At 38.0% G+C, this 26422-nt stretch overlaps 1 protein-coding gene across 3 annotated transcripts in view; it reads right to left on the reverse strand.

Moving 5' to 3' along the window:
- MCTP2 (multiple C2 and transmembrane domain containing 2) overlaps positions 1-26422 on the reverse strand; it is a 212430-nt gene that overhangs the window by 39168 nt on the left and 146840 nt on the right. The gene's annotated exons all lie outside the window — the stretch shown is intronic.

A 26422-nucleotide genomic window follows, 5' to 3' on the forward strand; every position in this document is an offset into this window, starting at 1 on the left:
AAATGAGTTCTGTTTATTAATGTCTATTGAGTAAGTGGGATTTTATTGTTCTTTGAAATTGGTAGATATAACTGTAAGTAAAAAGAGATTGATATAAAACTAGAGAAAAATCGGGAAACAGCATATTTTTAATTTATTTTCTTCACCATAAAGCTATTTATAATAACAAAACTACCTTGTACATCAATCAATATTAGAGGGATGGCTCTGCTGGATAATTACCTCATTTGCCATGACATTTGTTTCTATCAGGTATAGTGAAGTAATCCCAGTGTTGTACAACAAAAAGTACGCCGCACTTAAATATCACATTCAAAGAACCCAAAACTCTTTTAGAGAATCTAGGGTCTCAACCATACAGCATTCCTAACATCTAAGATACAATGCAAAATCACTTGACATACAAAGACTCAGGAAAATATAATCCATTTTCAAGGAAGAGGCAGTCAGCAGATGCCAACTTCAAGATGAACTATATGTTGAAAATATCAGAGAAGAGCTTCAAACACCTATGAAGAATATGCTCAATGAAGTGAAAAAAAAAAGTTAATAAATAAAATTTAGTAAATAACAGTATAAAAAAAAGAATAAAAGGGAAAATTGCCCAACTAAAAATTACAATATCTGATTTTTTAAAAATTCAGTGAAAATGTTTGGTAGCAGAATTAAGCAGTCAGTGAAAATAAAGATTTATCAAAAGAGATAGTCTTATATGAAAGAGAGAAAAAAGGAGGGGAAAAAATAAATGAACTATTTGTAATTTCAAAAATCCTAACATAGGTATTTAGAATCTCAGAAAAAAGAGGGAAATTAGACAAGTATGTGAAGAAGTTATAGCTGAATACCTTCTAGAGAACTCCAATCTGAAATAATTCAAGTAAAATAGCTCTAAGCATATATATCATAATCACACTTCTGAAAAATAAAGATAATGAAAAAAATTTAAAAGCAATTCAATAAAAATAATACATTATTCATGTGAGCACAACTATTTGAATGGCTATGGATTTCTCATCAGAAACCATGGAGGCAAGGGGACAGTGCAATAGCAATTTTTCAATGTTAAGTGAAGCAAAAACAAAAAACAATAATTGTCAACCCAGAATTATATATACAGTGAAAATATCCTTCAAGAATGATGGTGAAATAAAGATAAGATTAATTTTTTTAAATTTTTCACCAGCATACTTGCTCATCAATAAATGCTTAAGAAATTCTCCAGGATGAGGGAAAAATGATACCAGATGGAAATTCAAACTTCAGGAAGAAATTAAGAGCATCAGAAATGTAAAAGACTTTTTTTCACTTTATTTTCTTTATAACCTATATAACTTATTTTTAAGCTTCTTTTTAAAAATTTTTGATTGAAGTATCATTGATATACAATCTTCTACTGTTTCCAAATATACAATACAGTGGTTTAACAGTTACTTATACTTTTAAATCCTCATCCCCATTGGTGCGGTTACTATCTGTCAACTATCCTTGTCAACAAACCATGTGTTACTATAGAAAGCTGTTACACAGAATCATTGACTATATTCTCCATGCTGTACTACTATTTTTGTGACCAATTTATATTATTGTTTTAACATTGTATATAATTACCCTGGTGGGTTTTAAAATGTATTTGGATGTAATACATAAGAAGACTAAAATATAAAGTAATATAGGGGACGGGTAGGCAAATGGATATGGATGTTCAGATGTTTCTATGTTTTAGATTAAATGATATGATATTAATCCTAAAATGACTGTCAATTCTAAATGGACTACCAAAAGTTAAGAGGAGAACTTTCTCTCTCTCCACACACACACATGTATATTCATCTGTAGAGCAATCACTAAAAGAGTAATGGAGGGAAGAACAGAGAAAAAATTAAAATGAAATTCTAAAAGGCAAGAAAAGTGAAATAGGAATAGGAAACATAATAAACAAATGGAAAACAAAATGGTAACCTAAATCCAACAATATCGATAATTACATTAAATGTTAATGGAATAAACACTGCAAACTTAAAAGGCATAGATGAAAATAAAATTAAAATTGTGGCAACAAAATTTGACTGTTTAAACAAAGGTAAAATTTTATTGAAAAATATAACTTAACAAAACTGAACAATAAATCAGTTAAATTTATTATCCAAAATTTCCTCACCAAGCACAAACAGTTTCACTGTTGAATTTGATCAAACATTAAAAAAGAAAGAACATCATATTGGAGGGAATATTTTATACCTAATTTTGTAAAGCCAGTTTACCTACCCTGATATCAAAACTTGGCAAAGCCATTACAGTGAAATAAATTAAAGGCAAATATACAACATGAGCAAAGATGTAAAATCTTTGAGAAAAACACAGCAAATCAAATCAATAAATATGTGAAAAATACATGCTACAATATGATGAAGTAGAATAGGTTTCAAGAATGCAAGATTGGTTCCACATAAAAAAAAATCAATGTTATTTACCAAAATAACAGAATAGAAAAGAAAAAATATTTGATGATTTCAACAGATATGGAAAAATTTTTGATTAAAAAATTTAACATTCTCAACAAATAATGAACAGGAATTTCCTCAATGACAAAGGATACCTATTGAAATAGTATAGTTATATTTGATCATATTTAGCAGTGGTTTGTTGTATGTAAGTTATGCTTTAAAAAGCTGATTTAAAAAAATACACAAAGAAGGAAACTACTTAGGGACGCAAACCATATGAATAAATCTCAAAAACACACTGAGTTAAAAAAAACTTATTGATTCCATTTAGGTCAAATTCTAGAACAGAAAATAATTCTATGATGGGGAAAATGGCATGAATCCCTTCTAAAATGAGGACCAATGCAAAGATGTTTATTCTTGCTACTTCTATATTCAGTATTGCACTGAATGTTGTAGCCATTGCAAAAAGTAAAAGAATGAAATAAAAATCACAAGTATCCAAAAGTAGAAAAGCAAAACACTCTCTTTCTATGGATGACATGCTTTCTACATAGAAAAATCCTAAGGACTCTACAAAGCAAATCCTAAAAAGAGCAACGAAATCTTACAAAACTGCAGGGTATAAAGTTATTTTTAATCAATTCTATGTTTAAATACTAATAGAAAAAAAAGTGGAACAGAAAATTTTTGAATTTCCATTTGTAGTAGCACTAATACCCATATAGTAAATAGGAATAAAATTCACAAAACATGAGCAAAATCTCTTCATTAGAAATTATAAAATATTGCTGAGGAACCTTACATAATATCTAAATAGGTGGAGAGACATGCCACTAGTTCATGGCTTGTTAGACTCTGCATTATTAGGAGGGCAGTTCTCCACAAATTTATCTATACATACAATCACAAGCTGATTCTAAATATTATATGGAAATGGAAATGACACAGGATAGCCAAATAAGCTTATGTTACCTAATTTCATAACTTATTATAAAGTTACAATAATGAAGATAGTGTGATACTGATGAGAAGACAGATTTATAGATCAATAGACCAGAAGACAGAGTCTAGAAACAGATCTACATATATGCAGTTAATTGATTTTTAAGGAAGTTGACAAGGTAATTCAATGGAAGAAATGATAAGTCTTTTCAACAAATGGCACTGAAACAACTGGCTATATGTATGGAAAATAATCACTAATGCTTACTGCTTACTATACACAAAAGTTAACTCCCACTGGATCATGATATTTACATGTAAATGCTAAAGCTTTAAAACTTCTGGAAAAAACCATGAGAAAAACCTTTGCCACCTTGGGGTGGGCAAAGATTTCTTAGGACACAAAAAGCACCAAGATTAATGTAAATAAAAGAAAAAAGTGGACTTTACCAAAACTATTCTTTTTTTGCTCTTTGGAAAACACTATTAAGTGAGAAGATAAGTCACAAAAAGGGTGAAACTATTTCATACACACACACACACACACACACACACTGAAAAGAACTTGTATCTGGAATACATAAAGAATTTCGTAACTTGAGAAGGCAACTCAATAAAAATGGGCAAAAGATTTGACCAACTCTTTCACACACACACACACACACACACAAATGTATATGAATATCTAAAAGCACACTGAAAGATATCCAACATGATTATTCATCAGGAAAATGCAAATAAAAGCCCCTATAAAGTAGTACTACACATTAGAAAGGTTAAAATAAAATTTTTAAAAAACTGACAAGAAAAAGTGTTGACAGAATGCAGAACACCTGGAGCTCTCAGAATGCTCCTGTTCAGAATACAAAGTGATAGAGCTGTTTGGAAAACCATGGGGCAGTTTTTCGAAAGTTGAGCATATATCTACTATAATTCACAGCTTTTCTATTCTTAAATATTTAACATGTCCTACAAAGACTTGTGCACAAATGTTCAGAGCACAGCAGCTTTATACCAAATAATAATAAAACTGGCAACCCAAATGTCTACCAACAAATAAATATAATACATCCAATCAATGGAATACTACTTAAGAGTTAAAACAGAACAGCCACCTACAGAATGTCAGAGCCAATGCAATACTAGAAGTTTGATTTCTCTGACACCAAGGAAGTTTCTCAGCCTATCACGCTTCTCTCCTAGTTTCTATGATGCAGATGCAAAGGTGAACCTGTCTGTAACTTCTCCAAAAATACGTACATGTCAAATCTCAAGAGGAAAAATGACTCATAAAAATACTTTTTCTGGGGAAAATTCTAAATATAGAAATGCTTTAGGAAGTCACTGGTTCTGAGTTAGAAAGAAGCACACAGGCCCCAAACATATAAATCTTATTAGTTATGAGGAAAATGTAAATAATAGCCATGCCAAGGTACCACTTCATGCATCCAATTGACAAAATTAACAAGTCAGATAATTCCAGAGTTTTCTGAGATTCATAACAAGGATAACTTATAATTGATGCTGATGATTCAGCCACTTGGGAAATAGTTGGCATTAAATAATTAAGCAGGGTACGTATATCAGGTAATTTATCAATTCCACTCCTAGATATAAACCTGGGAGCAGTGGGTCTTAAAGTTTAGTGAGCATGAGAAACACCAGAGGACTGGTTTAATGAAGATCCCTGGGCCCTGCCCCAGAAATTCTAGTTCAGAAGGCTTGGGGTGGGTCCCAGGAAATTGCACTTCTACAAAGTTCCTTGGTGCTGCTGATGGTCCGGGTATCACACACTGTGAGCTACTGCTTTAAACTCTTGCATGTATTCACCAGACAAAATGTATAACTATGTTTACAAGAGCACTTTTCATAATAGCCAAAAAATAAACAAAAAACCCAAACCTAGAATCAATCCGAATGTCATCTAGAGTAGAATGGGTGAGCAAATAATTTACTCATGAAGTTAAAAAGTTAAATATCTTATAATATTGAATGAATTAATTTGCAAGTCATAGAGTATGACATAAAAGCATTACATGACACCTTTAAAATTTCTTCAAAAAACACAGGCAAAATTGAATTACAAGGGTCTGAGATAAATACAAAGGTGACAAAATCACAATGGGTAGTGAGCCAATGACATAACATTCAGAATCACCATTGCTTCTGAGGATGAAGGAGACACAAGTCTTCCAACATAAAGAGGCACAGAAAAGACTTCGAAAACAATGGGAATTTTTAAGTTGGATGGTAGGTACTCAAATAAAAATATTTCCTATTGTTTTTTAAATTGTACATCTGTGTACATATATATATATAGTTTACAAACTCCCTTGTATATATAATATATCTTATAATAATTGTTTTTAAGCAGGTAGCACACCATGAGAAACAATAGGTGTGATTTTACACTGACCTAGGAATGCTTTCAAAAGCCATGAAATTGAGGCTTCCGAAGTAGCTACTTCTATTGGTTTCACAACTTCTGTGAAGGACAAAGAGCTCATTTTTGAAAGTGAGGAAGGCCAGGAAGAGGAATAAACACACACACACACACACACACACACACACACACACACACCAACCAACCAACAAGACTATGCTGGTGACAAAACTGAGGGGCAATGCTGACGTCCCAGGCAGCAGTTCTCACTGTGGTTTGCTCAATTTCTCTACTGACAGATTTGGGAAAAAAGGGCCACAGCCACTCTTCCAAACAGCCCCATTCCGCCTGCCTCCAAGACCTCTCCCCCATACCTGTGCAAAGACCTTTGTCCTCAAAAATGTTTTTTTTTTTAATATGTGATGTAATACATTTGTAGCCACTGCATAAACATGATAGGCATACAGGAGTTTTGTTTTATTTTGTTATAATTGTCAAGTCCTACTACTTGATGCATTGTTTCTTCCACATACCTAAGAAGGGGATACAATATCTTTTCCCAAATCACACATAATAATCTGTGAGACACTGTTCATTTTAAATCAGTTTTAGAAATGTTAGCCACTGTGCAGGGTTACAAACCTGAATGCCCAGAGGGGTCAAGGTAAGATGTAAATAAGTATAGGAAGCCCAGGTGTGAGGTCATAGGGAGAGTTCAGGCTGCCTCCTTTCTCCAAGAGGTCTACTCCTTACTTGGCTTTAGCTAACTGTTGTCATGCAAAATTAGGTCTGACATTATCCAGTGTTCTGATTTTTCAAAAGTTCACGATAGGAATGAACTATGCAACTTGGATGGATCTGCAGGCCATTATGCTGAGTGACAAAAACACATTTTCCAGGGTTACATAATATATGTTCCCTTTTCTGTAACAGTCTCAAAGTGATGGAACCACAGTGATGGAGAAGTGACAAGTGGTTGCCTGGGTTAAACTCAGAAACATGGGAACATTATGGGAAAACAGGAATCAGCTTCTTTGTGATGATGTTAACAGTTCTAGCTTGACCGTGGCCATGTTAGCTGATAGGTGAACTACACAACATCAACACACAAACAAGAAAGAGTGCAGGTAAGGCGAGAACGGATAAAAGATGGCGGCGTGAGAGGAGAGACAGAGGCTTCCTCCTAAAACTGGATACAATTAGTAAAATTAATTGGCGCAACTAATCCTGAGAGAGCAACAGGAAAGAGGATGGCATCAGACTGCACACACCTCGAGGAAAGAGCAGACCTCAGCGAACGGGGTAACGTACCAGAGCTGTGGCTCCCGGGACCCGAGCCCCTCCCCCACCCCAGCTCACCGGCGGGAGGAAGAGAAACGGAGCAGGGAGGGAGTGGAAGGCCTGGGACGGCTGAATACCTGGCTCCGGAGATCTGCGCTGGGAGCACAAACCTACATTTCATGGTGCTTTCATGAGACTCGCATGACTACCGGGTTGGAAAGTTAATACAGGCAGAGTTCCTGGGGAGACTGGGATTCCGGCTGCTTGTGGAAAGCAGGGATCCATATCTGGCTGCTCTGGGACAAAAACTTAACACCTGTGTGCCCGGCCCACTGGCAAAGGCAGTGGAGACAGGCACAGCAGCCGGGAGGCGGGGAACAGCTCTTTCCTCCCCCCAGGCACCAGTACCGCTCCCCTGCGACCCCGACATTGCTTCAGGGGCTGAGCAGCTCCAGAATAGAGCTTCTGGACACTAGAGGGCGCCATATACAAAGGAACCTGGTCCAGAGTAAAATTATTAATACAACTCCCGAGAAAGATTTAAATGATACGGACCTCGTGACTCTTCCTGAAAGGGAATTCAAAATAAAAATCATCAACATTCTAATGGAGGTACGGAAAGACATCCAAGAACTCAGGAATGAATTCAGGTCGGAGATCCAATCGTTGAAGAGCACGATGGAGGGTATTAAAAGCAGCTTGGATACGGTGGAGGAGACAATAAATGAAATAGAAACTAGAGAAGAGGAATACAAAGAAGCTGAGTCACAGAGAGAAAAAAGGATCTCTAAAAATGAAAGAATATTGAGAGAACTGTGTGACCAATCCAAGCGAGACAATATTCGCATTATAGGGATACGAGAAGAAGAAGAGAGAGAAAAAGGGATAGAAAGTGTCTTTGAGGAGGTAGTTGCTGAAAACTTACCCAATCTGGGGAAGGAGATAGTCTCTCAGGCCATGGAGATGCACAGATCCCCCAACATAAGGGACCCAAGGAAGACAACAGCAAGACACATAGTAATTAAAATGGGAAAGATCAAGGATAAGGACAGGTTAAAAGCAGCCAGAGGCAGAAATAAGATCACATACAAAGGAAAGCCCATCAGGCTAACAGCAGACTGACTTCTCAGCAGAAACTTTACAGGCCAGAAGGGAGTGGCATGATGTATTAAATGCCATGAAGCAGAAGGGCCTGGAACCAAGATTACTTTATCCAGCAAGATTATCATTTAAATTTGAAGGAGGGATTAAATAATTTCCAGATAAACAAAAGTTGAGAGAGTTTACCTCCCACAAACCATCTCTGCAGTCTATTTTGGAGGGACTGCTATAGATGGAAGTGTTCCTAGGGGTGGAGAGCTGTCACCAGAGGTAGTAAAATCATGGTAGGGAGGGTGGAGCAGCTGATTGCGAGGCAAATGCAAAATTAAATTGACTATCCCCAAAGCCAATCAAGGGATAGAGAAAAAGTATAGAATCTGATACCTAATAAATAAAGAATGAAGGAGGAGAAATAGAAAAGAACGTTTAGATTGTGTTTGTAACAGCATACTAAGTGAGTTAAGTTAGACTCTTAGATAGTAAGGAAAGTAACCTGGAACCTTTGGTAACCATGAATCTAAAGCCTGAAATGGCAATAAGTACATACCTATCAATAATCACCCTAAATGTAAATGGACTGAATACACGAATCAAAAGACATAGAGTCACTGAATGGATAAAAAAAACAAGACCCATCTATATGCTCCTTACAAGAGACTCACCTCAAGCCCAAAGACATGCACAGACTAAAAGTCAAGGGATGGAAAAAGATATTTCAAGCAAACAATAGGGAGAAAAAAGCAGGTGTTGCAGTACAAGTATCAGACAAAATAGATTTCAAAACAAAGAAAGTAACAAGAGATAAAGAAGAACATTACATAATGATAAAGGGCTCAGTCCAACAAGAGGATAAACCATTATAAATATATATGCACCCAACACAGGAGCACCAGCATATGTAAAACAAATACTAACAGAACTAAAGGTGGAAATAGACTGCAATGCATTCATTCTAGGAGACTTCAACACACCACTCACCCCAAAGGATAGATCCACCAGGCAGAAAATAAGTAAGGACATGGAGGCACTGAACAACACATTAGAACAGATGGACCTAATAGACATCTATAGAACTCTACAACGAAAAGCAACAGGATATACATTCTTCTCAAGTGCACATGGAACATTCTCCAGAATAGACCACATACTAGGCCACAAAAAGAGCCTCAGTAAATTCAAAAAGATTGAAATCCTACCAACCAACTTTTCAGACCACAAAGATATAAAACTAGAAATAAATTGTACCAAGAAAGCAAAAAGGCTCACAAACACATGGAAGCTCAACAACACATTTCTAAATAGTCAATGGATCAACGACCAAATTAAAATGGAGATCCAGCAATATATGGAAATAAATAACAACAACAACACAAAGCCCCAACTTCTGTGGGACGCAGCAAAAGCAGTCTTAAGAGGAAAGTATATAGCAATCCACACATATTTAAAGAAGGAAGAACAAACCCAAATGAACGGTCTAATGTCACAGTTATCAAAATTGGAAAAAGAATAACAAATGAGGCCTAAACTCAGCAGAAGGAGGGACATAATAAAGATCAGAGAAGAAATAAACAAAATTGAGAAGAATAAAACAATAGAAAAAATCAATGAAACCAAGAGCTGGTTCTTTGAGAAAATAAAGAAAATAGATAAGCCTCTAGCCAGACTTATTAAGAGAAAAAGAGAATCAACACACATCAATAGAATCAGAAATGAGAAAGGAAACATCACGACGGACCCAACAGAAATACAAAGAATTATTAGAGAATACTATGAAAACCTATATGCTAAGAAGCTGGAAAACCTAGAAGAAATGGACAACTTTCTAGAAAAATACAACCTTTCAAGACTGACCAAGGAAGAAACACAAAATCTAAACAAACCAATTACCAGCAAAGAAATTGAAGCAGTAATAAAAAAACTACCCAGGAAAAAAAAACCCTGTGCCAGATGGATTTACCTCGGAATTTTATCAGACATACAGAGAAGATCTAATAACCATTCTCCTTAAAGTTTTCCAAAAAATAGAAGAGGAGGGAATACTCCCAAACTCATTCTATGAAGCCAACATCACCCTAATACCAAAACCAGGCAAAGACCCCACCAAAAAAGAAAATTACAGACCAATATCCCTAATGAACGTAGATGCAAAAATACTCAATAAAATATTAGCAAACCAAATTCAATAATATATCAAAAGGATCATACACCATGACCAAGTGGGATTCATCCCAGGGATGCAAGAATGGTACAACATTCGAAAATCCATCAACATCATCCACCACATCAACAAAAAGAAAGACAAAAACCACATGATCATCTCTATAGATGCTGAAAAAGCATTTGACAAAATTCAACATCCATTCATGATAAAAACTCTCAGCCAAATGGGTATAGAGGGCAAGTTCCTCAACATAATAAAGGCCATATACGATAAACCCACAGCCAACATCATACTGAACAGCGAGAAGCTGAAAGCATTTCCTCTGAGATTGGGAACAAGACAGGGATGCCCACTCTCCCCACTGTTATTTAACATAGTACTGGAGGTCCTAGCCACTGCAATTAGACAAAACAAAGAAATACAAGGAATCCAGATAGGTAAAGAAGAGGTTAAACTGTCACTATTTGCTGATGACATGATATTGTACATAAAAAACCCTAAAGACTCCACTCCAAAACTACTAGAACTGATATCGGAATATAGCAAAGTTGCAGGATACAAAGTTAACACACAGAAATCTGTGGCTTTCCTATACACTAACAATGAGCCAATAGAAAGAGAAATCAGGAAAACAATTACATTCACAATAGCATCAAAAAGAATAAAATACCCAGGAATAAACCTAGCCAAAGAAGTGAAAGATCTATACCCTTAAAACTATAAGACACTCTTAAGAGAAGTTAAAGAGGTCACTAACAGATGGAAACTCATCCCATGCTCTTGGCTAGGAAGAATTAATATCGTCAAAATGGCCATCCTGCCCAAAGCAATATACAGATTTGATGCAATCCCTATCAAATTACCAACAACAATCTTCAAAGAACTGGTTCAAAAATTCATATGGAACCACCAAACACCCCGAATAGCCAAAGCAATCCTGAGAAAGAAGAATAAAGTGGCGGGGATCTCACTCCCCAACTTCAAGCTCTACTACAAAGCCATAGTAATCAAGACAATTTGGTACTGGCACAAGAACAGAGCCACAGACCAGTGGAACAGATTAGAGACTCCAGACATTAACCCAAACATATATGGTTAATTAATATTTGATAAAGGAGCCATGGACATACAATGGGGAAATGACAGTCTCTTCAACAGACGGTGCTGGCAGAACTGGACAGCTACATGTAAGAGAATGAAACTGGATCACTGTCTAACCCCATACACAAAAGTAAATTCAAAATGGATCAAAGACCTTAATGTAAGTCATGAAACCATAAAACTCTTAGAAAAAAACATAGGCAAAAATCTCTTGGATGTGAACATTAGCGACTTCTTCATGAATATATCTCCCCGGGCAAGGAAAACAAAAGCAAAAATGAACAAGTGGGACTATATCAAGCTGAAAAGCTTCTGTACAGCAAAGAACACCATCAGTAGAACAAAAAGGTACCCTACAGTATGGGAGAATATATTCGTAAATGATAGATCCAATAAAGGCTTGACATCCAAAATATATAAAGAGCTCATGCACCTCAACAAACAAAAAGCAAATAATCCAATTAAAAAATGGGCAGAGGAGCTGAACAGACAGTTCTCCAAAGAAGAAATTCAGATGGCCAACAGACACATGAAAAGATGCTCCACATCGCTAGTTATCAGAGAAATGCAAATTGAAACCACAATGAGATATCACCTCACACCAGTAAGGATGGCCACCATCCAAAAGACAAACAACAACAAATGTTGGCGAGGCTGTGGAGAAAGGGGAACCCTCCTACACTGCTGGTGGGGATGTAAATTAGTAAAACTATTGTGGAAAGCAATATGGAGGTTCCTCAAATTGCTCAAAATAGACTTACCATTTGACCCAGGAATTCCACTTCTAGGAATTTACCCTAAGGATGCAGCACTCCAGTTTGAAAAAGACAGATGCACTCCTATGTTTATCGCAGCACTATTTACAATAGCCAAGAAATGGAAGCAACCTAAGTGTCCATCAGTAGATGAATGGATAAAGAAGATGTGGTACATATACACAATGGAATATTATTCAGCCATAAGAAGAAAACAAATCCTACAATTTGCAACAACATGGATGGAGCTAGAGGGTATTATGCTCAGTGAAATAAGCCAAGCGGAGAAAGACAAATACCAAATGATTTCACTCATCTGTGGAGTATAAGAACAAAAAAAAACTGAAGGAACAAAACAGCAGCAGAATCACAGAACCCAAGAATGGACTAACAGTTACCAAAGGGAAAGAGCCTGGGGAGAATGGGAAGGTAGGGAGGGATAAGGGCAGGGAAGAAGAAAGGGGGTATTATGATTAGCATGTATAAAATGTTGGGGGTGGGGGAAAGCGGAGGGCTTTGCAACACAGAGAAGACAGTAGTGATTCTACAGCGTCTTGCAATGCTGTTGGACAGTGACTGTAATGGGGTTTGTGGGGGGGACTTGGGGTAGGGGAGAGCCTAGTAAACATAATGTTCTTCAAAAAAATAAAAATAAATAAATTTTTTTAAAAAAGGAGTTCAGCTAAGAGCTGGTGCAGCCTGTATCAGGTCTGCACGTGACTTAATAGGATCGTACAAGCATCAGTTTCCTGTTTTTGGCAAATGTACTATGATTATTTAGGACATTATCATTGGGGCAAGCTGGCTGAAGGGTGCATAGGAACACTGTACTCTTTTTAAAAAATACATGTGAGTCATAACCTATTTCAAAACAAAAAGGTTTTAAAAAGATCATGATGAAAACTCTTCCTTGCAGACTACTCCCAAGACCTCCTTGTACACTGCTTTCTCTACCTCCTAGCTATGCACACCAAGGCCAAAGTGACCACCCCAAGCTTAGCTCTCATTGTGGTGTTCTTTAGCTTAAAGCCTCTCCCAACTCTGTAGGTTCTCTTAGTTTCCCTTGCAGGCCCAGCAAATCAAAATATGGCCCGAACCTGTACTATAATTCTTTCTGACTCTTTGTCTCCTACCATATTTCTTAAACTCCAGGCACACACATTCACCATTCTGCAAAACTGCCCGTTTTCATTCTCAGTGGTCCTTGGAATGTTCTCTTTCCTCCCTCATTGGTTCCCGAAATCATGATGCATGTATAATAATCTCTGTATTTCTTGTACAACAGGATAGTGTCTGGTATGTAATAGATACCCAAATATTTGTTGAATTGAAACAGGAGTCAGTTGGGCATGAAAATAAAGGTCTAATCAAATCCTATGCATTTCAACAACTTATTACCTAATACTGCAGTTGGGTAATGGAACACCACCAGGTTGCTCCTCATGGTCTGTGGGGCAGACCAGGAAGCCCTAAGCCAGAATCCAAACAGTAGCTTTGGATAATACAAATGCAAGAGGGCAGAACCTGACATACTCCAGATGCGTGAATTACAAACATTCCCCCAGTACATCATCTCCAGTGAGGAACTTTGTGTGTGGGTTAAAAAGGGTGAGCAGAGGAAAGTTCTGGGGTGAATGGTTTATTTCCATTTGATACTCTACCTCAGTGCCCAGAAGGCCAAGGTAGTCAAATATATCACAGGTTCCAAATCAACTAAAACTGCATAACTGATGAATTATTTCAAATATCCACTCAACCAACATTCATGGAGTGTTTACCATGTATGGGGCACTGTGTTGGTGTTACTGAAAAAAACAAAACAAAAAAAAGGAGTAAGACAATTTCTAACATCCAGCAGTTACCAATATAAATTACCTCAAACTCACACATATATCCCTAAATTTCAGTTCCCCATCATGCCTTATTTAAATAGCTTTAAGGAAAATTATCAGAGTACATCATTATATATGACCTCATAGTAATCAAAAGAACACTTTTTAAATAAGAAAACATAATTGTCCATAATTTAATTTTTGGTGAATTTGAAAACAGAGCCAAGCGCTCTTAACCGTTACGTTGTACTTTGTCCTGCTGCAATCTTTCCCACAGTCCTGAGGCAATTACATTTTCTAGCATGAAGCATTTATGTAATGGTGCTTAGGTCATCCTCGTTTTGGGCGGATCTGAATCATGACTCTCCCTGTGCAAGCCGTGTGCTCCTGGAAACATTACTCAGCACTTTTTTCATCTGTGCAATGAGAATGGTCCCATGCGCCTCGAGGACTGCTGAGATGACTAAACGCAATGATCAAAGTAAAGAGTTGACATGGTCACTGTCGTGCTTCTTAAAGCAGATCAACGACCACGTCCAAGTCCAAGGACAGCGATGCAAACATGAAGAGACCGACTTGGGAGGCAAGGTTTGCTAATTTCTACTTCAGTAATTATTTTTGCAGAAGAGCACTCAGGCCGTTCCTTGGGTCAATGAGAAGACCTTTCCTCCGTGTTTGCTTTGCGTCCAGCCCGATGCCACAGCGTGACAGCGCTTTGCCCTGGACTTAACGGATCGGTGGGAGAAAGGAAGTATAAGCATAAGACGGTACAGTGGCACAAACTGCCAGAGGCTTCTCATGCTCGGAGCTGGATCATAGAAGGATGGGCCTGGAGACGAGGGTGGGGAACTAAACAGGTGCCAGTTAGTGGAAAAAAGGGGCCAGTTAGTATGTCATAGGAGTAAGTTGAAGATGGGATTGTAAACTAAATGAGAAGTCACTGACAGATTTTTAAGCAGAGAAATAATAGGAATGGATATATAACTAGATAATTCTGGCAGCAAGGTACCCTTGATTATGGGAATCGGGTAAGGAAATGAGAAACATAGAAAAATTTTAGGAATTAATTTCAACAGTCCAAGGGAAAGGGCAAGATCACTTTTGTCTGGGATGCTAACTATGTTTACAGAGAACATAGGCTTTTGCTGGCTCTTTCAGGATGGCTTGGGTTTTGATTAACTGTGGGGAGTTACATGGGGGAGCACCATGAATTTTATGCCTTTACCATTACTCAGGAATTGCTTCTGAGACCTGGACAAGTTTTGAGTCAGTCCGGGTCTCCTTACCCCGTTTGATTAGCCTCTGAACTAGCCCATCCATTCCTCTCTGCACTGGGGTTCTCATACCCAAGATCTACTGAGTGGACAGCTACATGGCTTCCTCCTAGACCTCCCGCCCTCCAGCCACATACTCGCAGCCAAGGAGGAAGCAGACTGAGCAGACAACATCCCAAACATCTTTTAAGTTGTTAACATGTAATTTCTGTATATTTGTAATTGCAGTCCTCCTAGCCATTCTTGAGTTAAAATGTCCATAGTACATAACCATGCCACTTCCCCCAAACTTAGGACTCTCACTAAGTTACTTCCTATGCAAGGAACCAGCCCTTGCTTCAGAAATCCTTATCCATCAGGAAGCCACATGAATGGAAGACTGCAAGAAGGGCCTAGTTCCAGTAGTGGTGAGCAGGATAATGGTATCTTAATGATGTCCAGTGTCTTCTTCCCCAAAACCTGTGACTATGTTTCATTGCAAAGGGGGAATTAAGGTGACAGATGGAGTTAATGTTGCTAATCATCTGACCTTAACATCAGGGGATCATCATGGGTTATCTGATTGAGTCCAGCATAATCACAAGGATCCTTAAAAGTGGAAGATGGAGGCAGAAGAAGAAAGTCGGGAAGAGATGGGAGGGCAGAAGCAAGGTTAGAGTGATGCCACGTAGGGACTCGACAATGTGCCCTGGCTGAATGTGAAGATGGGAGAGGGGGCCATGAGCCAAGGAATGTGGGCAGCCTCAGGAAGTAGGAAAAGGAAAGGAAACAGTCCCCTAGAGCCACCAGGATGGAACACAACCCTTCTAACACCTTGGTTTTAGCCCAGAGAGACCTGTGGTAGACCCCTGAGCTTCAGAACAGTAAGGTAATGAGTTTCTGTTGTCTTAAGCCACTTACACGTATGGTAATTTGTGACAGTAGCAAGAGAAACCTAATACAGTAGTATAATGTAAAAGGGGTGAACCTACCGAGGGAAATTATGAAAGGCTATCTAGATTGATGAGAAAACCAACTCTACATTTTGGGAAAGAACCCGTGGGTCTAGAAGGGATTCACTTTTTTGGGTCCAGTCTCCACAGAGAAAGAGGTAAGGCTGAAACTGACACACCCATCAGGGATTAAAGGCTCAACTAGGATGAGGCCCAGAATTGAAACGCCCTTTCCTGCCCTGACCCTCACACTAATAAATCCTTCGTATTTCAACCTGTGCCTCTAAGTCATGTTCTGGTTGCCATGACCTACATACATACATATATATACACACATACAAAAATAAATTTTACCAAATCAACATTCATTAATTGTCTATTTTCTTAAGCACTTAAAAATACCATTTCTGGTATTTATTTGGCATTGTCTTCGACTATTTCTACCCGACATAGAATGATCTGTTCAGTTCACTGGGAGAAAACTCAAATTAATGTCTTGTCTCTCAGAGGCACAAGTCCATCAACCACTTCTAGCTTAGCATGGGAATGACCCCGACTGGTAGCTTACTCTCAAAATTTCTGCAGAAAGACACCTGGATTATGTGTTTCTTACTTTTATTATTCTCTATGACTATTTGAATAAACAATATATATAATTTTCAAACTGCCAATTTCATAATTACAGAATCCTGAATATTTCTATAAATAATGTAGCTAATTCCCATCTGATTTTAGATGTCTGTACACAAAAATTCCACATGATCCTAATATTAACTATGCTTTCCTCTTTTCAATATATTATGGAACTTCTTAAAAATAGAAAAATAATGTCTCTAACCTTTCTGTAACCTTTTTATGCATGTTTCTTACTAAATACATAATCTTTTTCCTCTTTTACACATGATGCATTTGTTAAAAGCCCATCACTTTATTTGATGTTACTATTATCCTACTAGGTGATTTATGCTTTACATTTCTTGATGATTTTACATAGAAAAAAAGTTGATAACTAATTAGCCAATAAAAATCCCCACATCACTCACAAAAACAGAACTACTTGACAAAGTAGAGAAGGACTAAATTAAATGAAAACACATAATGTGCTGTGACTATTGGCTTTGTCCCCCTAGAATGATCATAATTTCAGGTCTAGAACCAGACAACAAATTTCTCATTATGCGTTTTTTCAGAAGCTGGTAATTGAGCAGTTGAAAGTCTGATTTTGGTAAATAGATCTTTCAGAGCCATCCATCAGAAAATTCCCTGTTCTGATTAAAGGAAAGGTGGGAAAAACCTCACACTCTTATTTATTACCCATAACTCTGGTGACCTGGAAGAGGTCAAGAAAAAATTCCATTAGATGTACCGATAACTGTCTCACTCATTTCAGAAACATAATTTTTGGCACTGTGGGAACCGTCCATGGTAGAACAGTGGGGCAGAGAAGTCTCTAAAAACGTTCTCCGACTTTGGTCGCAGGAACATCAGGCTGCAATTGTGACTAAAAGCTTAAACTTCACATGACTTTCGTCTTCATGTTCGTAGAAAGATTAGATCAGAAGGAATACAGAAAAACGCTCTGGGTAATAAAGCAAGTGTATCTAATTAGCATTAGTGCAGTGATCAAGTAAAGCCATTCACTGTATTAAGTAAAGCCATTCACTGTATTAAGTTACTCTACTTGCAGCTTTATTTCTGGCACTAAAAGAAGTAGGGTTGCAATACGTTCGCATTAAGCCTGCAATAGCTCTGTAAATAGTCCATGTGCTTAAAACAGACTAAGGTGCCTTAATTCAGGAAACTCCAATAGTGATTAGTGAGTGATGCTATTTATAGCAAAGAACAATTCCTTTAGGAATCATAGCAAGAGTGTCTTGGATGGTCTTGTGCTACTCGGATAGACAACCTATTTGCTTAATCAAAAGGAAAATTGTGCTTGTATTAGAGACACACACACCTGCCGCTTAGAACAAAAATGATGCCAATGTTTGGATCTTCCTCTCCCTTGAAAGTGCTTTTAGGAGTCCTGACTTTATTTTGATCAGGAGGAATCTAAGAAGATTTCTTACAATGCTGAGATATCACTATAAAGCAGGAAAAACCTCAAATGTGGTCTCTAAGCATGTGTATGTGCACGCACAGACATGGGCGTGCACACACACGCACATCCATTCAATCTTTTGCTCACCCAAATGAAAGTTCAAATCAAAATACAGCAACCACAAATTCAATCTGGGGCCTGTTCTGTTCAAAATCTGTTGCATCACATAAATCAATGTGCCCAAAACAAGGATAGCAACAACAAGTCCTGAGACAGAAATCCTCTTTAAAGATGCTGTTTGGATTGTAATGTCTCCTGTTTCAAACAAAAATAATAAGTTTGACGACATGAAGAGAAAATAAAGTCTTCCTCAGCTTTTTTAGGATCGGATCCATATAAGCACAGAATGAAAATATTTTCAAAGGCCCTTTAAAAATCAAGAGGCAGATGTTCAGGTAAAAAGCAAAGCCAGGAGATTGTATATTTTAATAAAGCTATTATATGTGCAGCCCCAAATTAGGAGTGGCACTTGTGTGAGGGCATGTCTAAACCATTACCACCTGTTTGCCCTGAAAAATCAATTAAAGACACACTTCCCTAACACTCCCTTTCTGACCAATAAAACTTAGCTTCACTGTGAGACTATAGTTGCTCAGAGGGAATGTACTGGAAAACTAAACCCTTAGTCTCACATTCCTGTCCTGCTCACATTCATATAAACTAAGCACAGTAAAACTCGCCTTCAGGGGCAGTAGTAGACATGGGAGGTAGAAAAAGACCGAAAAGGAGAGAAATTCTTACTTCAGTTTCACACTGAGCATCATATCTCCTTTCTGTGAATTCCAATAATTTCTTCAAAGGCTCTTTCTCGCCTTTTCTTTTTTTTTTTCTCCTGCAGAACAGAATTCTGTGCTGCATTTTCGGTGCAACAGAAGAGATCCAACTTTGCAAGTTGAAAGCAAGGGCAGGGAAACCATCCCAAGTGTTTTAGTAATTAAACGAATATGCATAATGAACCATATGCCCAAAGGGCCTGTTCTTCATGGGGGCCAGATTTTTGTTTGAATTTTTAATTTTTATATACAGATGAAACATTCCGTGTAATCTACCAACAGTGTGAGAGAACACGCAGTAAGAAAAAGTGCGAGGGACAGTCCGTGTAGGAGCGGGAACAGGAGACACCAGAGAAATTCTGTTCTGAAGATGTTGATTCAAATGCATTTGCCCCTCTAGCAATTGTTCTCATCATCTGCTCAGACTCTTCAGGAGGCACAGATAAGGAAGACACTGACAGCTTTATACAGTATGAGTAAAATACAGTGCCGGCAGTGGGAAAGTGTGAAAATCTCATGGGACAAATAAGGATTTCTTTAAAAACAAAATTCTTTCTATCCCCCCAATCCTTCAGACTACCATCTTGAATTACAGGGAATCCTCCCAAGTCTCTTTTGGAAGCTACGTAAATATTATATTGCAGGCGCTAGGCCACATATACTTAGCAATTTGAACTGATTTAAGAGGAATTGTTACCTCTCAACGATGCAACTGTGCATGGCGGGTAGGAAATGCTCAGGGCCAAAGGCAGCATGCCCGCCCCACTCCTACAGAAATACAGACCATGAATTTAAGGAGTTCAATATGCTCTTTCAAACATACCCCCAGCATTTCCTTAACTACCATCGTGGAAGAACTGGGAAAATCTTCCTTTAAGCCTTTCAGTATCATTTAGAAAATACTGAGTTGTAATCAAAGCAATTTAAGAGATACAGAGTCTGATAAAACTGCTATGTCAGCTCTTGGACACACAGGATTTAAGTGAGCATTCGAATGCGGTAGACAGCTTTTTAAAAATGCATTCTCACAACATGCGAAATTTACAATAATGGCCTGGACAGAGTTATCAGGTCCTGTGTGTGGTTTAGTCTTGTACATGCCTAATTCAGGATACACATTTCAGAATGGTGTGCACATGTGTATGTGTGTTGGTTGGGAAGGCAGCACAGAAGAAATGCTAAAGTTCACTATTCTGCATGTCTTTAACTGAAATAACCTAAGTGCAAAATGCCATGCTGGGCCTTATGTCATTGAGAAAAGATTATGAAAACAAATCTGATCAAAAGTCAAAGCGAAGCCTTAGACTCCTCAGCAGCCCCCACCCCCTAACACAGATATGCTGTCATTTTCACAATGTAAACACCGGAAATGGAATGCAAAGCATTTAAAGAGCAAGTAATAATGGAGCTGTAAATAACATCTCTCATTGCTTTCACCCTTCATTCAGAGTTTAGGCCTTTAACAACGGCTAGGTTCCTTGATCTAGTGGTCTCACTGGAAAGACAGATAAACTTCAACTGCAGGCAGAAGACAAAAATTGACAAGGAGCGTCACCTTTCCTGACTGTTTAAATCCTTTAAGGAAGTGTTGGAGCAATTAGAGAGGGAGCATAATCTTCGCAGAGTGCATTAACACTCCCCGACCTCCCAGACAATAGATCAGACCTCAGACACATAATGCTTCCCTAAGGCTTTTTAGCCAGTGTCTTTGATCTCTTAGTCACTCTGTGTGTGACTGTAGGTGTCGTCCACATAGAAGGCATTATTCATGAGTACTACTGTCCGCTAGCTCTGAGGCTGGACTGCAATCAGGCAAAAGGCAGGAAAATCACCATAATCCTCGGCAGGATTTCCTGTATCTTTAAGATGGGGATGGGGGTCGGTGAGAGTGGATCTAGACTTCTGGAAAATAGTCTTTCACAATTCTCTTATGATTTTTTAAAGGTACAAGGTTTGTCCTGTGAAAGTGAATTATAGTAAAAACTAGTAGTCCCCCCCCGCCATTATCTGTGGGGGCCATCCATGTTGCAAGATACCCCCCAGTGGATGCCTCAAACCACACATAATACTGAACCCACTCTGTAGTATATTTTCCCTATACATGCATACCCAGGATGAAGTTTACTATACAAATAGGTAGGCCTGGTAAGAGATTAACAATAATAAAATTGAATTATAATGATATGCTATAATAGAAGTTATGTGAATGTGGTCTCTCTCAAAATACCTTCTTATATAGTGCTTACCTTTCTTGTGATGATGTGAGATGACAAAATGCCTATGTGATGACACAAAGTGAGGTCAAGGACATAGGCATTATGACGTGGCATTCGGTCACCATTAACCCTTCTGACAACATGTCAGAAGGAGGATTATTTGCTTCTGGACCACAGCTGACTGTGGGTAACTGAAACCTCAGAAAGCAAACCCATGGATCGGGGGCTAGGGGACTACTATAGTTAGTTACATTAATATTCATAAGTCATTTGATGAAATGGGGTGGGGGGGCGAACCTCCAAACAATTGATGCTTTTTGTCTGTAAAATGAACTTCATACTAGATTCATTAAAAAAAACACCATGTGTGATGAACAACACTGTAATATGCAAAATCAAGTAAGAGGAGCAAAATCAAATAAACTCCTGGCATCGCAAGCTTTTAAATCTTTATTCATTCTGCAGGTTCTGTGGCAGGACGCAGAATAGGCAATAACCTATTTCCTGATGAACGCATCCTGTTCCAACTGCTAATCTCACAGTGCAAGCTTGGCTTTTTACCATCTATTATAAACATTTTCAAGAACTGCTTACCACGATATATTTTTTAACGGATTAGATTGTGGTCAGCTGCTAACAGAGCAGAGAACTGAATATTCTTTATATGAAGGCAGCAAATAGGTTCTCCAAGGGTCTGACTTGCTTCCTACTCTTCTCCCTCATAAGTAGTTGGAATAACAATCGAAACAGAATCTAAGGAGGTTAGAAGGTTTCTTTTCTTTTTTTTTCCCTCCCTTCTTTTATAAGAAATTCTGTATCAGAAGGTGTCGTATACAAGACCTTATGGGGTTTAAACTTCACAGCAAGACTAAGTGGAATGTTCAGAAGAGAAACAAAGACTGAAATTCACATAATTTGCTCAAGCCATTCACAGTTGTCTGCTGATGACACTCAACATCTAAGCCTAAAGCATTTAAACCAAAATAATTACATTTTCTTCGACTCAAGGCAGTTTCCCCTTGAAAATGTACACTACACAAGTTTTTACAATGAAACTACAAGAAAAGAGGAAAGCTGAAAATTGGCATTATGTTGTAGCCTACCACTTTAGAATTAGCATTTTCAAGCTCAAACTTAAGAAAAAAATGGCAAATGAAAATATACATTCACAGAAAGCAATTTAAGAACTTTTGAAACTTAACTAGCAGGAAAGAACGATCTACTGAATGCTTTAAGTTCACTTTGACAATGCCTAATGTCCAAAATGAAATAATGGAGATAAACGAAAAATTGCTGCCCTACCTACTGTGCACTTTCTAATGTTTGAAAAGAAAACATTTATGTTGTATTTTTATCCCTGGGTAAAACAGCTTTCAAGGACTTTATGATCCTGCTCACAGTTTTGCTAAGGAAGGAACTGTCCTCTGGAAGGAAACAGATTTGATACTCTGATTTGAAAACGTACACACAGATACACATGTACACACACAGCACTATGCCTAAGCAACTTAATGCTCAACAGCAAAGGACTTGATGAACTTAACCAATGATATAAGCATCCAATTTTAACTATGGCTTAAGAAAAGTAAAAAATCCAAGGAAAAAATAGGCTTAAAGTGGTTATTTGCCAAATAAAATCTGTACCTATTCATTAATTATCTGGATCTCATGCCTTCTGCCTGATCATGAACATGCCATAGATTAAGAAAATTTTTACAAAAAATAGAGATGACAAACATGAAAATCTGAATTTAGTTTTACTAGGGTAATGATTTCTGCTTCTAGATGATTGTACCAAATTAAAAATAAATTGCTGAAATTAAAATCCCCAAGCAGCAGACCACAAAAATTTACCTTGGATTTTTATCATTTATGAGTTTCTATCGCCACCTGCAGGACTGACTGTAAGTAAACTCGAGCATTGGTCAGACTATTTGCTATTCTTTTCCTTTTCCTTTTTCCTTTCTTCTCTTCCTCCTTCGCCCCAGCCCCATCCCATGTGCATGTGTGTGCAGGCACTAAGTTTCCAAGAAATCAATTATGTTTCCTTTGAAAACATGTACATCACTAAACATTTAAAAATCACCAATGAAAGACAAAATTAAATTTACTGAACGAGGTGTCATTGGGGGCACAGATAGCCAAATTTTTTTACAGGTTTAAATTTTCTTTTCAAACATTAGGAAGTACATCATAGATATGGTGGCATTTTTTCATTTGTTTTCATTATTTCATTTTGGACATTAGGCATTGTCAAGGCAAAGTTTCCTATTTTGTGAAGAAGAATTCTGAGGGGGAAACTAGCCTATAAGAATTTCCAGACCAAAAACTGTGAGGACCTCAATGGTCTCCAAGGAAAGCAGTTTTTGCTATGGAATAGTTAACCAAAATTTATAATTGTGTGTCACTGGCTTATATATCAAAGCAGAACAAATGCTGCTCTTAGTAAATGCAAATGAAAATATAAGACAATATTTCACTAAAAGCGTTACGGTAGCCCAGTAAAGTAAGAACAAGTTTTGAGAGCACAAGTCAAAACTTAAACACCTCCAACACAAAAGCACAGATTGTCATCGTCATGTCATTGTCCTCATCACCGTAAAGTCTGGATGAGAAAGATTCGTCTGCTCTAGGAGAAGGGTCAGCACAGGAGGTAATGATGTGGATTTTTGTCCCTCCGGGGCATAGTGCCCTTCTGAGTAGCAACTGCACAGACTTAACAAAATATTTTCCAAATGTAAGACTTAAGGGAAAGGTGGTTTTTATTTTTTAATAACATAACCCATGGATACTGTGCAGATGCTGTTCATACTAATGAACTAAACCCATAATGGCAAAGTTTATGACTATGAAAGTCACGTGCTGTGCAAACGGTTTAAAGACTGAGACTCCTCTGTTCTAACAAGCCATGAGACCTCAGAAAATCACTTCACTGAAGCCTTCGATTTCTTCTCCTGTGGATGAACATGTGAGACCCCTGACTTGACATTCTACAGCTCCATGTTTTGCTAGACTTAAAGGGTAGCCTTGGGGTCTCTTTTAAATGCCAATTAAGCCAAGAAGCGTATTTTTTTCTCTTCATTTCCCTTGACAAAAGGAAGCATGCCTGGCAATGAGCTGAAACAAACATTTCTAAAAACTCGGGCAGAAATAGAGAAGTCCTTTTAAAGGACCAAAAAAATAGGGATTTGGATTATAAGAAAGTCCCAGTGAGATTCAAAGTCAGTAAATGCTGCACAGGAACATGGCTGAGATGATGACATATTAAATTGGATTTAGATTTGTCTGTGTATCATTTTTATAAAAATGAGAGCTAGAATATCAGGCCAATGAAACTTTCCCCATAAAGCTATTATTTTAAAAGGCAATGACACACCACCAAGATAGGAGAAAAAGTGGCAAAACACACCTTCGTAAATCATAAATCACCTGGCTATGATACACTAGAACATAGTAAGCCCTAACCAGACCACAAAGAAGGTTTCTCTCCACACACATCACGTCAGGCAGCTAGGATGATTACCAGCCTCTCTTGTAACTGTCACCTGTGGTGGGTCTAATTACAGGCTACCCCGGCCAAGCAGGCCCTCATCACATAACAATAAAAGGGCCATTGGCTTGCCAAGCCCAGCCAGACAACAGAGAGCACATGCCACCTGATGGGGAGTCCCAAAGATCAGCCAGAGAGACTAATAAAAAGTACAGCTTAGAAACAATGACAAAGCTCAGACCGCAAGACAGGCCATATCGAATTAGCCAGAAGTATAATCGCTGAACAAGGTTCTTTAACAGGTCAAAACCGAAGCAGGGATTTGGTTACAACTTTTCACACACACACACACACACACACACACAGGTCAAAACCGAACCAGGGAATTGGTTACAACTTTACACACACACACACACACACACACACACACACACACACACACAGGTCAAAACCGAAGCAGGGAATTGGTTACAACTTTACACACACACACACACACACACACACACACACACACACACACACACACACACACACACACACCCCAGAGCTCTATTTCTTTCTCCTCTCACCCTCTTGTTTCTCAATATCCTTTTCCATTTTTGCATCATACAGAATGTTTGCACATCCCAGTGTCACATAGAGGGGGAAAAACAGCATTCAGCTTTGCAAGGATCAAAAATTAAATCCCCCCATAGTCAGGGGCTGTTGATCTGGTGAAAGGTGCCTAGAGTTCTCCTGCTGGCTGCCTTGTGGCCACTTACCTACAGGTTAGTACCACCCCCTGGACGGGAAGGGCCAAGAAAAAGCTAGGAAAATACATCAGAGAAGATTATGATGAAGTTTTGGGTGGTCTCTGAATTCTACCCTCGTGGGGTCCCAGGCTGTTATGATCAGAGAAGGAGCTGGAATAAAAGGAAATCAGTGTCTGGTAATAGATACTTTGCACTAGTTCCAGCACTCTCTCAAGAAGCACTGGTTAGATGCCTGCTGTGCACCCAATACTCTCTATCATAAGCAGTAAGGACACACACAAAAACAAAACACTGGGCTTTGCCACTCTGCAGTTCACAATGTCTTAAAACAATTCTCCGATCATATGCCTATGATACACTGAATGATTTTTTTGCCTATGACATTAACCTGATAGTAGGTCATCCAAATAAAATCCTTCCTATTTTTGATGTAAAGAACTTAATGTATTAGGTCAAACATAAAGCCTCCTATCATAGCCTTAAAGGTTGCATGCTTTGGCATTCTGTGGTTCCATGCACATCAGACAGCCCTAGAAAGACCTGACTCGTCAACATTAATTCCATGGCATATAATACAATGGCCTGCATTTCTACTCTAGCCTTGAAAAGGTCCTCAGCAAGTCCTAGGTATGCATATGTGTGTGTGTGTGTGTGTGTGTGTGTGTGTGTGTGTGTGTGTGTGTGTGCGCACGCGCGCACTTGCTTTAGAGAGGCCTTCCTCTGACTTAGAAGAGCAACACTGTCACCTACCAATAGTTATATCAGATAACAATTCCTACCCACATTTGTAGCTCATGTCATATTTTAAAAACATGTCTATACGTATTATCAATTTTATCTCCCAAGGGAAATTTACTTCTTATGATGTCCTTCACTTATTA

This window comes from Manis pentadactyla, chromosome 18, assembly GCF_030020395.1.
Source record: "Manis pentadactyla isolate mManPen7 chromosome 18, mManPen7.hap1, whole genome shotgun sequence".
Lineage (NCBI taxonomy): Eukaryota > Metazoa > Chordata > Mammalia > Pholidota > Manidae > Manis > Manis pentadactyla.